The sequence below is a fragment of the Callospermophilus lateralis genome, chromosome 1 (genome assembly GCF_048772815.1).
Source record: "Callospermophilus lateralis isolate mCalLat2 chromosome 1, mCalLat2.hap1, whole genome shotgun sequence".
Taxonomy (NCBI): Eukaryota; Metazoa; Chordata; class Mammalia; order Rodentia; family Sciuridae; genus Callospermophilus; species Callospermophilus lateralis.
In genome coordinates this window covers 193,496,080-193,510,622 of record NC_135305.1, presented here as the reverse complement: position 1 = coordinate 193,510,622, position 14,543 = coordinate 193,496,080, and the positions used below count along the sequence as shown (strand labels likewise).

The 14,543-nt window shown below is 33.4% G+C and overlaps 1 protein-coding gene across 4 annotated transcripts in view; it reads right to left on the bottom strand.

Annotated features, from left to right (window-relative positions):
- Positions 1–14,543, bottom strand: part of Rbms3 (RNA binding motif single stranded interacting protein 3) — a 663,558-nt gene that overhangs the window by 373,963 nt on the left and 275,052 nt on the right. The gene's annotated exons all lie outside the window — the stretch shown is intronic.

The following is a 14,543-nucleotide window of genomic DNA, read 5'->3' as shown; positions in this document are numbered from 1 at the left end:
ATTTAGAGAAGGGATAGAACCATTATCTTTAATGCAACTTAAAAAAAACAGCTATGAAAAAAAATGTAGTGTATGCATAAAGGAAAAAAAGTCATTTGAAGGTTTATTTTTGCATTTTTCTTTTTTTGGAAGAAATATCAACATATCCAATATGCCAAAATATATCTTAAAGCACCTAAGGCTTAATTTATCATCATTTTCTATCCTTTCAAAAAAAGACATGCTGGTAGATAAATGCCAATCAACTTTCCACCCCTCTAGTGGTCTACCCCTGAAGGAAAGCTAATGATCTGAAAGATCATTGCTAAGATCCACAGAGTAATAGTTATTAAAAAGTAAAAGAACAGAGCTATTTCCGGGAAAAAAAAAATTATAACAGCCATAGCAAATTATCCAGAAGCTTAATCATATGTGATTTCAGAACTCTAATTGAGGGAATTTCTAGTGATCAAAAATTTAGTATGGAGGCTCATTTGCAAGGTACTGCAGTAAATGACTATTTTCATCAATTGATTTCTACTTTTCAACAGACATTTAGTTGCTCAGCCTCTGAAATAAATAATTTGTTTCAAATCATGAATAAAAATCTGAGCCCTCACTATGTGCAGAACCCTATAGAAGTGTACCGGTACATCAGGAAGCGATTCTATCAGAACACTGAATACAGTCAAAAGACTAAATCTGAAAGACAGAAGTGCCACAAAGGCTTAAGATTAGAATATAAAAGAAATTCAAAAGGAAAAAGCTACAGTGAATTATTAAGTGTTATGTTATGAAAGGTAATAAAAATGGTAAATTGTTTTGAATAAGTAATCACATAGTTTCTTGACACAAAATGAAATCATACACACACATAAACACACACATATTCTTTTACTGTCATCACAATATACAAAAATAATAACTGTGGGCCACAAAATTAAATTGGATTTTTAAAATGAAGTGGCAGCATTATTATTCTAAAATAGGGTGTTTTAACCTCAACATCATTGGCATTTTGTACCAAATAATTACTTGTTGTGGGGAGAGAGGATACTATTCCATGCATTATGGTATATCTAGCAACATCCCTGGCTTCCAATCATGAAACAGTTCCCAGAGACAACCTCTGCTTCATTTGTGACCACTAAAAATGTTTCCAGACAGTGAGGTTGAGGACTCTTGCTTCAAAGCATCCTTCAGATAGCTTAGATGAAACTTCCTCCAGAGAAGTGTTCCTGAGCATCTCAGATCTTCCATTAATTTTTATTTCTTGCTGCATTGCCACAATACTTGGTTCAGAAGGTATATAAATGGTGATGGAGTGGTGCTTACAAGCCTGCAACAGCTCACAAAGTCTAAAATAGTGTGCAACCTTTTACAGAAATAGTTAACCTGCCTAACCATCTACTCATCTAGATCATCACCAATTCTTGAAAATTTATTAAAGAAGAAACCCTTAGTGATCTCTCTTCTAGCTAAACACTTCTTGAAATTCTAATAATGATTTTTGTTTTCCATTAGTGCTTGGCTCTACAAACTTTTGTCGAAATATAGATATTGTTTGCCACAGTAAAAAATTGTTGTAAAGCAAAGGGGGGGATAATTAATGGTGGCAGGGCAGCTTTGGCCTTTGCACTTACAGGTCTCATATACTAAGAGAACAATAGTAAGCCAGGAGTCTCTCATATAAATTTAAATAAGAGATTGGAAAACTAAGTTTCATGCAGGTAAGCAATATTCTAAGAGAACATATAAAGTGGAAAGCATGATTTAGATGGGCATCAAGATTTCCCCAAGGAACTTACACTTGAACAGGAGTCTTCCATGAATACATAGAAGATAACTACCAAGGAGAAGGGGTAGGGAGAAGAAATTAAGCAATATCTGAAAGTACATAGCACAGGGTGGTCCTGATGTTCTGTAGGTAATTGATACACAGTGGGTTATAAATAACCAACAGTATCACAGACAAATTAACAAATAGTAGGACATTGGGAAAAGTAACATTAGATTTAATAACAAATTAAATTGTGTTAATATTTTATAGAATTCTAAATTAATTAAGATAATGTTATAAGAAAACTATGACAATAATAGTGTTAAAAGAAAAGTATCTTTTTGGAATATACATTGTGCCTTAAGATTTTATTTTCTGTATAAATGCCACATTTTTTTATCCATTCATCTATTGAAAAGCATCTAGGTTGGTTCCACAGTCTAGCTATTGTGAATTGTGCTGCTATGAACATTGATGTAGCTGTGTCCCTGTAGTATGCTCTTTTTAGTTTTTTTGGTTATAGTAGATGGGGTAGAGAGAGGTGATGGGAGGGGAGGGGAGGGGCTATGGGGGATAGGAAAGGTAGCAGAATACAACAGACACTAGTATGGCTGTATGTATAAACGTGGCTGTATAACCAATGTGATCCTGCAATCTGTACACATGAAAAAATAAGAATTCATACCCCATTTGAATCAAATGTATGATATGTCAAGATCATTGTAATGTTTTGAGCAACTAATAAAAAATTTAAAAAAAGAACTTGTCAATATTATAAATGAAAAAAAGATTTTATTTTCTGGATATACATTTACATTGTGTATTTTGGTTTAATTTTTCAACTAGAGAATCACAAGAATTATAACACAGTCCAATTAACAAAGCTCAGCTATTCCACTGTGTTAACAGTCCCTTTGAGAGCTCTGGCCATCAGTTAAACAAATCATTTGGCTAGAATCAGAATGCTAACCATATGTATGAATTACTAATTTCCTGGAAATTATCAGCCATTAGTTGGTTTCCTGTGTCCCTGCAAATGCTGAAGCAAGAACCTTGATGGTCATCATTGAGCATTTCAGACAGTAATCCATGGACCATTTCCTCCATCGAAGAAAGAACAACTCTATCTTTAGTGCTTTTGTCAAATATATATGGGGAAAAGGCCATAAGGTTTGAGTGAAAGAAAATGTGTAAAAAGGAAGCTAATGAGATACTAGAATACTATACCATTAAGCTGCAAAAATTTTTTTATGAAAATTTGGGAACTCAGCTGTTCATAGTAAAAAGAGTATGAAACAGAACACATACCAGGAGACCTTCACCAAGCACAAGAGATGTACTCAGAACTCACACTGTTTCTGAATGGATGGCATTTGTCATGACTGTCTTTTGATAGAGTTGCTCTTTAGCTAACCAGGATTCCCAATGTTGGAATACTCCATATTTCAACGCTCATGTTCACCCATATAGAGGATGATATCATGATCTCTTTTCCTTGATTTTGGAGACCTCAAGACATAAGTAAGAAAGTACTTTATCAGAGCTAAAGACGGAACAAAACAGTTAAGTGTTTTATTACCTTTCACTTTTGCTCTTCTAACTATGATTTATTTAATATGATAGACAGTGCTACAATTTTGTTTACAATTAGAAATTATTTAGGCAGTGAATCATTGAAACAGTAAAATAGGAAGATAACTGTTTCTTTAATATGGTGAGGTTTGCTGGCAATATTTTTACTAAAGTAAACACATGCCATCTCATTTTTAGCAAACATCAAAAAAAAATTTGTCACTTGACCTTGGCATATCATTTCATTACTCTAGAATATTTTTGTTTGTTTGCTTGTTTGCTCCTTTTTTGACAAAGCGTCTCACTGAACTGTTCAAGCTGGCCTTGAACTTGTGCTCTTCCTGCCTCTGCCTCAAAGAAGAAGAGCAGGGATTACAGGTGCCTGGTGTCAGGTGGGGCTGGAGTACTTCTTTTTGCTCTCCCTTTCAGCTCATATATCTACATATGGACACTGACACGTTTTGAATCTTTATAAATACAACTATTCATTTATTCCTAGACATACCTTTAGAATATGTTTACTGAATGTACTACTGTAGAATGGCCTCAACTTCATAATTTTAAAGATATCACATAATTTTAAAGATATTATAACACAGAATCAGCATATAAAATATTATATTTTTACTGTGGAACCAACCTAATGACCTTCGATACATGAATGGCTAAAAAAAATCTGGCCTATATACACAATGGAATATGACTCAGAAATAAAAGAGAATAAACTTATGGCATTTGCAGGTAAACGGAGGGAGTTAGAGAAGATAATGCAAAGTGAAGTTAGCCAATCCCAAACAACCAGATGCCGAATGTTTTCTTTGATATAAGGAGGCTGATTCATAGTGGGATAGGGAGAGGGAGCATGGGAGGAACAGACGAACTCTAGATAGGGCAGAGGGGATGGAAGGGAAGGGAGGGGGCAAGGGGTTATTAATGATGTTGGAATGTGATGGTCATTATTATCCAAAGTACAGGTATGAAGATAAGAAGGTGTGAATATATTATGTATTCAACCAGAGATATGAAAAATTGTGCTCTATATGTGTAATAAGAATTGTAATGCATTCCACTGTCATATATAAATTAAAAAAACAAGAAAAAAATTGTAGTTTTATATTTATTATATTTTATACTTAAATGTTGTGATGGTTATCATCAAATAAAATTAACATTTCTTAAGTGATATATGGTAAAAAGCATTGTGCAAAAATATTCTTTATGCATTCATAGATTTCTACATCTTCATTATATATATCATATATCAAATGTATGCTTTATGTTATTTTATAGGGCAAGCTCAATCATCACTGTCAGTCCATAATTAGAGAGATTGAATTGATGTAGCATTTGATCAAGATGTCCTTATCACCATTCATATTCTTAAAATCCACTAATAGCACATGTCATATAATAGGCTGATCTTTGAGTAATTAGGTAGGTAATTTTTTATGAATAATATTTATCTTTTTATGATAATGTCATTTTATTACAAAGTAGTCAGTTTTATACTAAAGAGTTAGAAAACATAGATATATCCATTAAAAAACGTTAAATCATTACCACACTTCCGTATCTACTAATACCTGTGGTTAAGATTTTGGTATATTTCCTTGTTTGTTTTTCTATAGAAATCTGTTTAAAAAGGAAAACTAGTGCTAATGTTAATTATCATTTTGTATTCTCCTAGTTAATATTTTATTATTTTATCATTTATCACTTTCTTCTTAAAATATGCTTCAAAAACTACCATTTTAGTGATAGTAATCTTACATGTTTTATTGTTTACATTTTTATTATTATAGATTGATTATTCCTAATCTGAAAATATAAAATGAAAAATGTTACAATATCTGAAACTTTTTGATCACTGAGATAATATAACAAGTGAAAAATTTCACAGCATAAAACCTCTTTCCGGTTCAGACCTGGGTCTCATTGTCAAGATATCTTATTAAGTTTATGCAAATATTCCAAAGTCTAAAATTTCCAAAATCTGAAACACTTCTGATCCCATGAATTTTGAATAGGAATATTCAATCTGTACTAGTAATATTTATGATGCTTTATAATGTTATTAGCTATGTGTATCTTAACCTGTGACTTCTATACTCATACCTTTATAAATTATATTTAGACTTCAGTATATTTACTGATTTAGGTATGCACTTTGTGTATTAAAAGATCACATTTTGCTTTACACTTCAGCCAGTCTTTCTCTGGCTTTAGTAGCAATTAGTATTCCCTTGTCTTCTGAATTTTAACCTTGTAGTGAACACATAAAAACAGCTGATCTTTGCTCCATTTTAGTTAGTCACATTTCCCCCTAGGATAGATAGATGCTTGTGCATTTAAAAAAAAAAAACTATTTTTAAATGCCTACATACTGGTAGATAGATATATTTTCATGTTGCCTGGAACGTGGTTAATTCTTTCAGTTTCCATGGAAGGATATATCAGCTCTTAAAAGATGTTTTCAATTTATATTTTTGATAATTGCTTTTTTCCAGCTCTCCTGATTACTTTTTCTGGATGGTATGCCAGTTGGTTGGTTGCATCTCCACTCCTTGCCTATCATGCATATCGTATGATCTCTCACTTGATACATAATTTAATCTTTATTTTCCTGACTACAAGGAGAGCTTCTTTAATTAGTTTTTGAAGAAAGTGATTTGACTTTATGTGGTGCCTATTCTGCCCAGCTAATGACAATTGGAAGTTAGTTCTTTTAGAGTGTTGTTTCCTTGTAATTAATGCTTCATCATGCCACTTAGTTCCCTTTGCTCCTGAGCTTAATGTCTCTGCATTTTGTCCTATGGATTTTGCATTCAGACTTGTTCTCTCCTTCTAGAGATTTGTTCTCTTTTACAGTACATCTTGCATCCTTTAAGTTGATCACAAACACAGTTGAGCATTAATGTCACTGGAGAAACATTTTTAAAATATGCATGCCTACAGTGTATGTTTAGAGATTCTGATTGGTTTCTTTTCAAGGGTGAGAGAGAGGATGGAAAAGAGGGTAAGAGAAGTTATTATTGAAAACTAAAAAGGATGAAGGAAAGAAAACACCTCCTTAGATAAATCTGGTCCTCTGTGGGAATGGCTGCAATATATGACACTGATATTTGGCTACATGATACAGCTGAAATGTATTTGTGTGTTCTGTGTAACTTTTTCTTTAAGAAGAAAAGCAGGGGAGGTAATATAAGAAAAATTGGACTTTGTTGTATGAAATAATTAATAACATATTAATACTATGTAGATTCTCAATTCTTCCCTAATGTTTTAGCAGGACTAGCAAATCCTTGAAGGTTTTCTGGAAAACTGCTATATATTAATCTTGTTTTTTTTTTTTGAAGTAATTTACTCTTCATTTTTTCCTGAATCTTTGCATATTTCATGGGGAAACTGGGAGTGGCATCTTTATGGACACAGGAAGCCAGAGACCAGGTGGATACTTTCAATTATTTTTGTATTATTAAATCAATACTTTACTGATTTTTACGTCAGTCTGTCAATATTTTATCAATATAAATTTTATATTAGTATATCAATATTTGGGGGAGTATTGTGTGCTGTATTCAACACCAAATTGTCTCCAATAGAAGAAACTTATCCTGTGTATGATATTATATCCTTATAAAGAGTGTCATTTATTCCACAAATGTTGAACTGGGTCTGCTTCTGAAGCCAAATTTCTAAGGACAAATATGTAAGTGTTGGTATCCACCCCTAGCAACACATTATTCTTCTCATTGCATGTGAATTACATTTTGAGTAATAATAATTTCCGTGTGTCTATTCCCTCACCAGCAATTTACTTTGAATTAGAAAAAAATAAAATTTAATTTCTTTTGCACTGGACTTATAAAGTACCTCTGTTCAAGTACCTTAAATGAGAATACCAGGGGAAATAGTTTATGTTTTATATATCAAGATGATTTCCAAATGGATCCATGGACTCAGTCATTCATTAGTATGAGCAAATGAATCCTTAGTATTTTATATTTAAAACTTTATTTCCTTTACAGAAAATCACAAAATTTCTCACTTCCATAATGTAGTTAAAAAAATAATTTCGGGGGGGGGGGATGGGAATAGGAAAGATGGTAGAATGAATCAGAAATGAATCAGATATAGCTTTCCTATGTTCATATATGAATACACAACCAGTGCAACTCCACATTATATACAACCACAAGAATAGGAAATTATATTCCATGTATCATGTATGGATAATATGCCAAAATACATTCTACTGTCATGTATAACTAAAAATAACAAAAAGTTCAAAAAACAATTTCAACAGGGAAATAAAGTCTGTGTTTTGAATTTCACTGTTTTTATTGAAGCTGCAAATTTTCTGTAAGTTCAGACTACTTTTTACATACAGAGAAGGGGGAATAGGCTTGTAGAGACTGGAACATCAACTCCCACTGATCTGGCCAGCAGACAGAATTGGAGTTTCATGATGTAGCTGGGTAATTCAAGTCACAGTTACAAAGTGAATCCTGGAGGTGGTGGGAAATAATAATCAAATGAATATGGTCCCTGACACATTCACAGCATTCACGTCTTTTCTGGTTTTTAATTTTCCAGTGTAATGCATTTGTGAATAGCTTCTCTCAGGTGTCTAATGACACAGCTCATTGTTATAAATTTATGATGCACAGAAGACCAGCAATCACAGAGGCCTATCATTCAATTTTGTTTATTATTTAACTTTAGGTTCTACTTCCAAGCAAAAGGTAGACATGCTGTGGAACGGTGAAACATTTTTGTGTTTATTTTTTTATCACTACCTGGAAAAATCATGGCAATTCACAATAATTAGACATTTTAGCATGCATGGGTGTATGGATGTATGTGTATGCATATGTGTATGCATATGCATGTAAAGGTAAGTATACACCCAATTTCTTTAAAGCTTCTCAAATACAAGAATTAATGATCTTTGTCTTCACATGGTAAAGATTCTTTAAAAATAAAGGTTCCATCAATCTTATTTCCCCAGTAAGTGGTTGGAATGATTACATTGAATCCTCATATCACAGGCTCGAGAAATACGTCCTCCTGGACAAATGGTTGTGAATGCTTTAGGTACCATATTCAGTTTATTTTTCCCACCTTCTCCAGGACACATTTTGTGACTCTGACTTGAATTATTCAACCACATCATTAGTGGGATAGGGAGTTCAAGGAACTTCCTGTGCAAAAGTTAATTTAAGATCACAACAATAAATCAGTCGGAAAAAAGGACAATATAACCAACATTGGTTATTTCTTCGTTCATTTATTTATTCAACAGAAGATTAACTAACTTCCTACTGTGAAAATCATGACTTAGATTCCTGAATCTACTATGTTAACACGTTTGTCCAGTCTTTTCTCATACTTTAGAAATCCAGTAGCCAAGCACCACTGAAGAGATTGGAGAACATCACTAGCAGCTTACTGCTTAGATCAATTTTTAAAATCCGATGGGTTTGGGTTCACGTCTTTAGTGAACTTGGGACATCCCTTTTTATACATTTGTAAATTTGAAATAATTATACCTATCTTACAGGATGCTAGCAAGAATTAAATAGGGATAATACCTATGATGGCAGTTAACCTATTTGTTGGCATAGATCAGGTACTTGAGAAATATAATTTCCTTTGTCTCCTAAATCCTCTTATCTATCTCTTTGCCTTTTGTAGAATAGACAAAGTTAAAGGTTTGAAAAGTGTCACAGAGTGCATTAATAACAAGCAGTGAAACACAAGGTGGACCATGTACTTTAGTAATCAGCAGGTTTCTCAGAGTTGAGATATCAGATTATATGGCTATATGATAGAGAGTTCTAAGATTTCAATTCATCCTTTTTTTTTAAGGGTAAGTATAAAAATAAGATGCAAAAAGCCATTGGTTGGTTAAGAGTTGGGGCGAGGAAAGTTTTTCTCCCTTGTTATCATATTTTTATGTGGAATCATATTAGGGTATAATCTTAGTCCTTCTTTCATTTTTCCATTTAGTTCATAGTTCCAAGTAAAAGAAGAAATAACACCCAACTCATGAGTCTGAGAGCAAGAACTCTGCAAGGGTGGCCCATTGCTCCTTGCCCTGCCCTTGAAATCTAACTGCCAGCAGAGAGCACATTTTTCATTTCCTTCTAGGTCTCAGGATAAGACAGGATCTCATCCTTTGGTAGGAAAGCCTGTGGTTCTCCACCGTTTCCTGTGTCCAGATTGCTACACCAAATTGTGGCATTCAGTATTAATGGACTCATTTTCTACCCAAATTGAAGCCCCATTTTCCTAACACAACTGTGATTGAAGTGCTAGTTTTCTTATTTTGGTGTATTTCTTTGTCCTTTTCAATAGGATCAGAATCTACATGGGACAAGTAATGCATTTAAATTAGAACCCCTCCAACTACAATAATAGCTACTAAAGAAAGAATCTATTCTTTTAATCTTTAAGAACAAATTATTAAAGCCAAGAATGAAGACTGTTCATTATTAGGCTTCTCAACAATGTATCAAGAAATGAGTTATTGATTGAGACCAGCCAATGGATACATTCCCTTCCAAGAGGTAGGATGAACGTGTTCATGTTTCTTGCAGATTGAAGAGAACTTCCACCATATATATATATATATATATATATATATATATATATATATATATATATATATATATACACACACATACATACATACATACATACACTGAAGTGGGAAAGTAATTGGTCAACTCAGAGAGACTATAATTTAAAGTACAAAGGCATTTTTTTTCCACTGTTTGTTAGGAAAGCAGGAAATTCTACACGCTTACATACCCACCAATTCACTTAAGAGGATAGAGCAGAGTCCTTGCAAAAGCTTAGGGTTGACCCCACAGGCAGATTATGCAAATTGTTGGGTAAAAACTAATACAAATATTTAACTTCAGAGGATTCTGCTTCAAAAACTTCAAGTAATTAATGAGTAGGATTAAAATCAACCCAATTTCAATATTGGGCTTTGAATCTCTGCATTCAGCATTAGGATCAGGTAATAAAGTTGAGCTGAGTTGACATATCCAACAAAGCAGACATTCACAAATATTTTATAGACATGTAAATGACCCATGGCTAAGTATTTCTTTTACAGAAATTTTCAAAAAATGGTGACGATGAGATGTTTTTCTGTTGGTGATATATCCCGTAAGAGCATATGGCGTGGACATTCAAGTGGTAGTTTAGGAAATGAGATACAGCAGTTTTCATTACATGTCCTCATTTATCCAAGAGTAATGAACTATGTTAAAAGCAACACTGGACTGCTAAGCTTTGGAGTCACAGTTTTTCAAAGTGTGTACAGCAGTGGTACAGGGCATCTTGTTTCTTTATGGGCACTGGTAAAACAACATGATTTGAAGACATGAAATATTGGGAGAAAATAATTATGGACTCAATTAGACTTTGATGTTTATGAAAGAAAAAAATCATCCAAAAAATGTACTACATCTAGTGAACTCCTATTAAAGAATGCAGAGGAAGTGAGGGTAATGTTAACAGTTCATCTATTACCAAAAAGAAGATGAAGGATATGGACAATGAACCCAAATGCACTAACTCACAAAAGCCTCCTCTACTTACATTACTGTAGAAATTATTCATAACTGTCTCTTAAAATAACTATAGGTAGAGTTTGCTGTTCTCTTTTATTTTAGATTTCTGTTCAAATGTCATTAAAATCAGAGAGGCTTTTTCTGGCCATTCAACCTAAAACATAACTCTACTCAAACATAACCCTATCCCACCATTCCCATCTCCAACATTTTGTACCTTCAACATTTTGTACCTCCAACCAGTTTCAATAGTCTTCAAACCAATTCTGACTACATAATATTTCCCTTATTTTCTGTCTTTCTGCAAAACAGAATGATCTCCACGACATTTGGTTTCAGTACTGCATCTTCAGCATGTAGAAGAATCCTGGTGCAGAGCAGGTGTTCAACATACATGGTGGTTTTCCTTTAATCACGTACATCCTGTTGCTTCTCTATCATTCTATCTTGCATGCTTCCTTTAAAGAAATGAGTGAGCCGTGAGGACAGCCCAGGGCCAGTTAGAGATGATGTCACAACCCACTGTGACAAAAGGATAAGATTTCAAGTTGGCTCCTATAGGAAAGGAATTAATGCATGCCACCTTAAAAATAAGTATGGGATAATGGTGTTGTGGATGCTGGATAACCAAGGGGATGGCTTATTCTTATTTCTTTGCATCTGTAACCACATGTGGTTACAGATGCAAAGAAACCACAATACTTATCATGTCAGATTCTTTTGCAGCTAATGGGGGAAACAGTGTAATTGTGTTAGTCTTTGAGATGTGAGCACAAGTTGCTGAGTTGTTATTCTAGAAAATCTTGTAAAAGAGCAGAATTAGCCATAATGTTCCCTTGTCCATTCACCCTTTTCTTCATTTTCTTGAATTCACTGTGGATACAAGAGCTGGATCTCTAGAAGATATCACATAAATGTACAGCTTGAAAATAAGAGACAAAGGATGTCAGGAAATACCTATTCTTTGATGGTGCTCAGGCATTTACTCTTCACTGTCTACCTGGATCCCTCTTAGTACACTAGTGAAATAGACACCTGCTAATTAGGCCATTGTTAGCTAAATCTTCTTCACTTTTTCTTTTCATGCTCATAGAAATACACATTCCCTGGCTAATAACATTCATCTATAAACCCTGAGGTTTAGAAAGAATAATAGCAGACCAAATCCTTAGTTTAGAGCTGTAGCAATATGGAGATGGAATAAATTTTAAGAATTTGGAATGAGAAAGATGTTTTACTCAATCTTACCTCTTTAATATGTAGTATACTGCCTGCTATATGCTAGACAATAAAAATGTTTGCTGACTGATGCTTTTTTTCCATATTTTTAGTAGACTATTTTGTAATAACACAACACTTAAAAGATATATTAGGATGTATAGAAGAAGGTCTAGTAGCAAATCTTAATTTAATGGATAACAGTATTTATTAAGTAATTAATATTTACTGAATTCATATTATCATCTAGGCACTATGGTCAAATTATTTGTGCATTTAAAAAAATTCTCACAGCAATTCTATAACCTACGTGTTATATTATCACTACTATTGCTGCTGCTGCTACAGAATTTCAACAATATTTAAATAACAAGCAAAAATAACATAGTTATGTGATATAAGAACCAGTATTCAAGGTCAATGTTATCTCTAATCAAACCTATGTTCTTAAATAGTATGTACTAATAAAATATTCTAAAGCTGTTTTCTCCAAAAAACAATTCTTTAATTCTGAAAAGCTGTTTTTGGCAAAAGAGCAAATAGACATAAAAAGTTCATTTGTGTTAACGATTATTTATTATTAATCAATTGTCACTTCCTAAATAAGTTGTTATGAAATTCATTGTTGCTGATACATCAGTTGGAGTTTTTATATGCACACATGAGAATGGGGAGGTAAATACAGCCATTCAGATGGAGAGTTTCATGTCAGCTCTGGGTTGCTATTGGGACTCTAGATTATTTGTAGCATTTTTATTTTAAAATCCTGGAGTCTTTAAAATGTGACACCACAACCTGCATAGCGGGATATTGATAAGAACAAGAATGAAGGAGGTGATTCAGTAGATACTTAAATGGCAAAAAAATATAGTGCAAGTTTCACACGCCCTGGAGACGGAGGGTTTATATGATAATAAATAATAGTTACCACCAGGACAAAGGAAAAGGTGCTATGAAATCCAATAGCTCAGGGAGAAATCTGCTAATGCAGGTGGTCGAGCCTGTTCCATTTCATTGTCAAAGGGAGGCTATTTATTTTCTTCTAGGTGGTTAAATTACAGAGGCATTTATTGCTGAAAGTTTTCCAATAGGCAGATGTGAATCTAAAGCTTTAGGCTGTAGGTTCAAAGTTTGTGAGGAAAATAGAATAAGAATTTACTTCATGGATTTCACAACTGATAATGTAAAATATGAGAGAACCTCTGGAAATATCCCTATTGAAGCCTCCTTACTATGTACCTTGGGTATAGGTCAAGGGCCAAAATTCTGGATAGAGTAAATAATAATTTGAAAGCTCTTTCAAATATTTCCCTTTTGATAGTCTCTCAACTGAACAAGATGTCAATGAGTGTGTGTGTGTGTGTGTGTGTGTGTGTAAGAAAGAGAGAGAGTTTCCTTGTGCACCAGAATGCCAAGAAATAGAAAAAAAATACTCTTAGTGGCTCCCTAGTAGCTATAAATTAATGTCAACTTTCTGTTCCTGTTTATATCAAACAACTTAAGTAACTTACTGTGTATGTTATGCATATAATTATATATGGTGTTTATATATATATATTCTGAGCATATTTTATAATACATGCTGCATTCATTATTTAAAAGCTGCTATAATCCAGCAATTTCCAAAACTCAGGAGTCTAACAATAGAATAAATCAAAGATATCCCACTAACAAGTTTTCTCTACGTACTTTTTAAAACCATTTTCTCACCAACAGGTGTTGCTTTCCCTTCATATTCAAGTATATTTTGCATAAAACTAACATTTGTTTTTATTATTTGTTTTATGGGTACAGAAAATTGCTACTTAGGTTGCCACTGACTCTTCACCAACTAACCTTTAAACCAAGACATGTATGTAATTTCCTTATTAATCAAATATATTAACTTCATCCATCTTAGTTCATGACCAAAATCCAAAGCTTCCAGGCATAATCCTGATGAAGAATATATTACACAGTTGAAAGAATTCAAATTCTAATTTATATTGCCTTGAATAGCAATTAAAGGGTCATAAAGGACAAAGAGTCCACCAAAGTAATCTGTAAGGGAAGTGACTTGTAACCAAAGGTGAACAGATGTGGGCTGCATCCGCTTGCCCAGAGGCAACTGCAGATCATGTGGACTAGTATCCCACCTCTAGCAAGCGCAAGTTGAAATTGGAAAATGTTGCCGGAAATTGTTAGCAATTACACCAAAATCTGAATGACTGAAAATTTGATTACTCCATCCTTATAACACTGAGCTCTAATAGGGACCAATAAAGGCTACAGTATACATGCATCTGGCATTACTACCTCAAATTAGGGTTTCAAGATCTGCTGGGTATTTACTCCCAATTTTGACAATCTAGAGATACAAACGGTCAGTACTATTAATCATACAATGTATTTAAAAACTGACATGG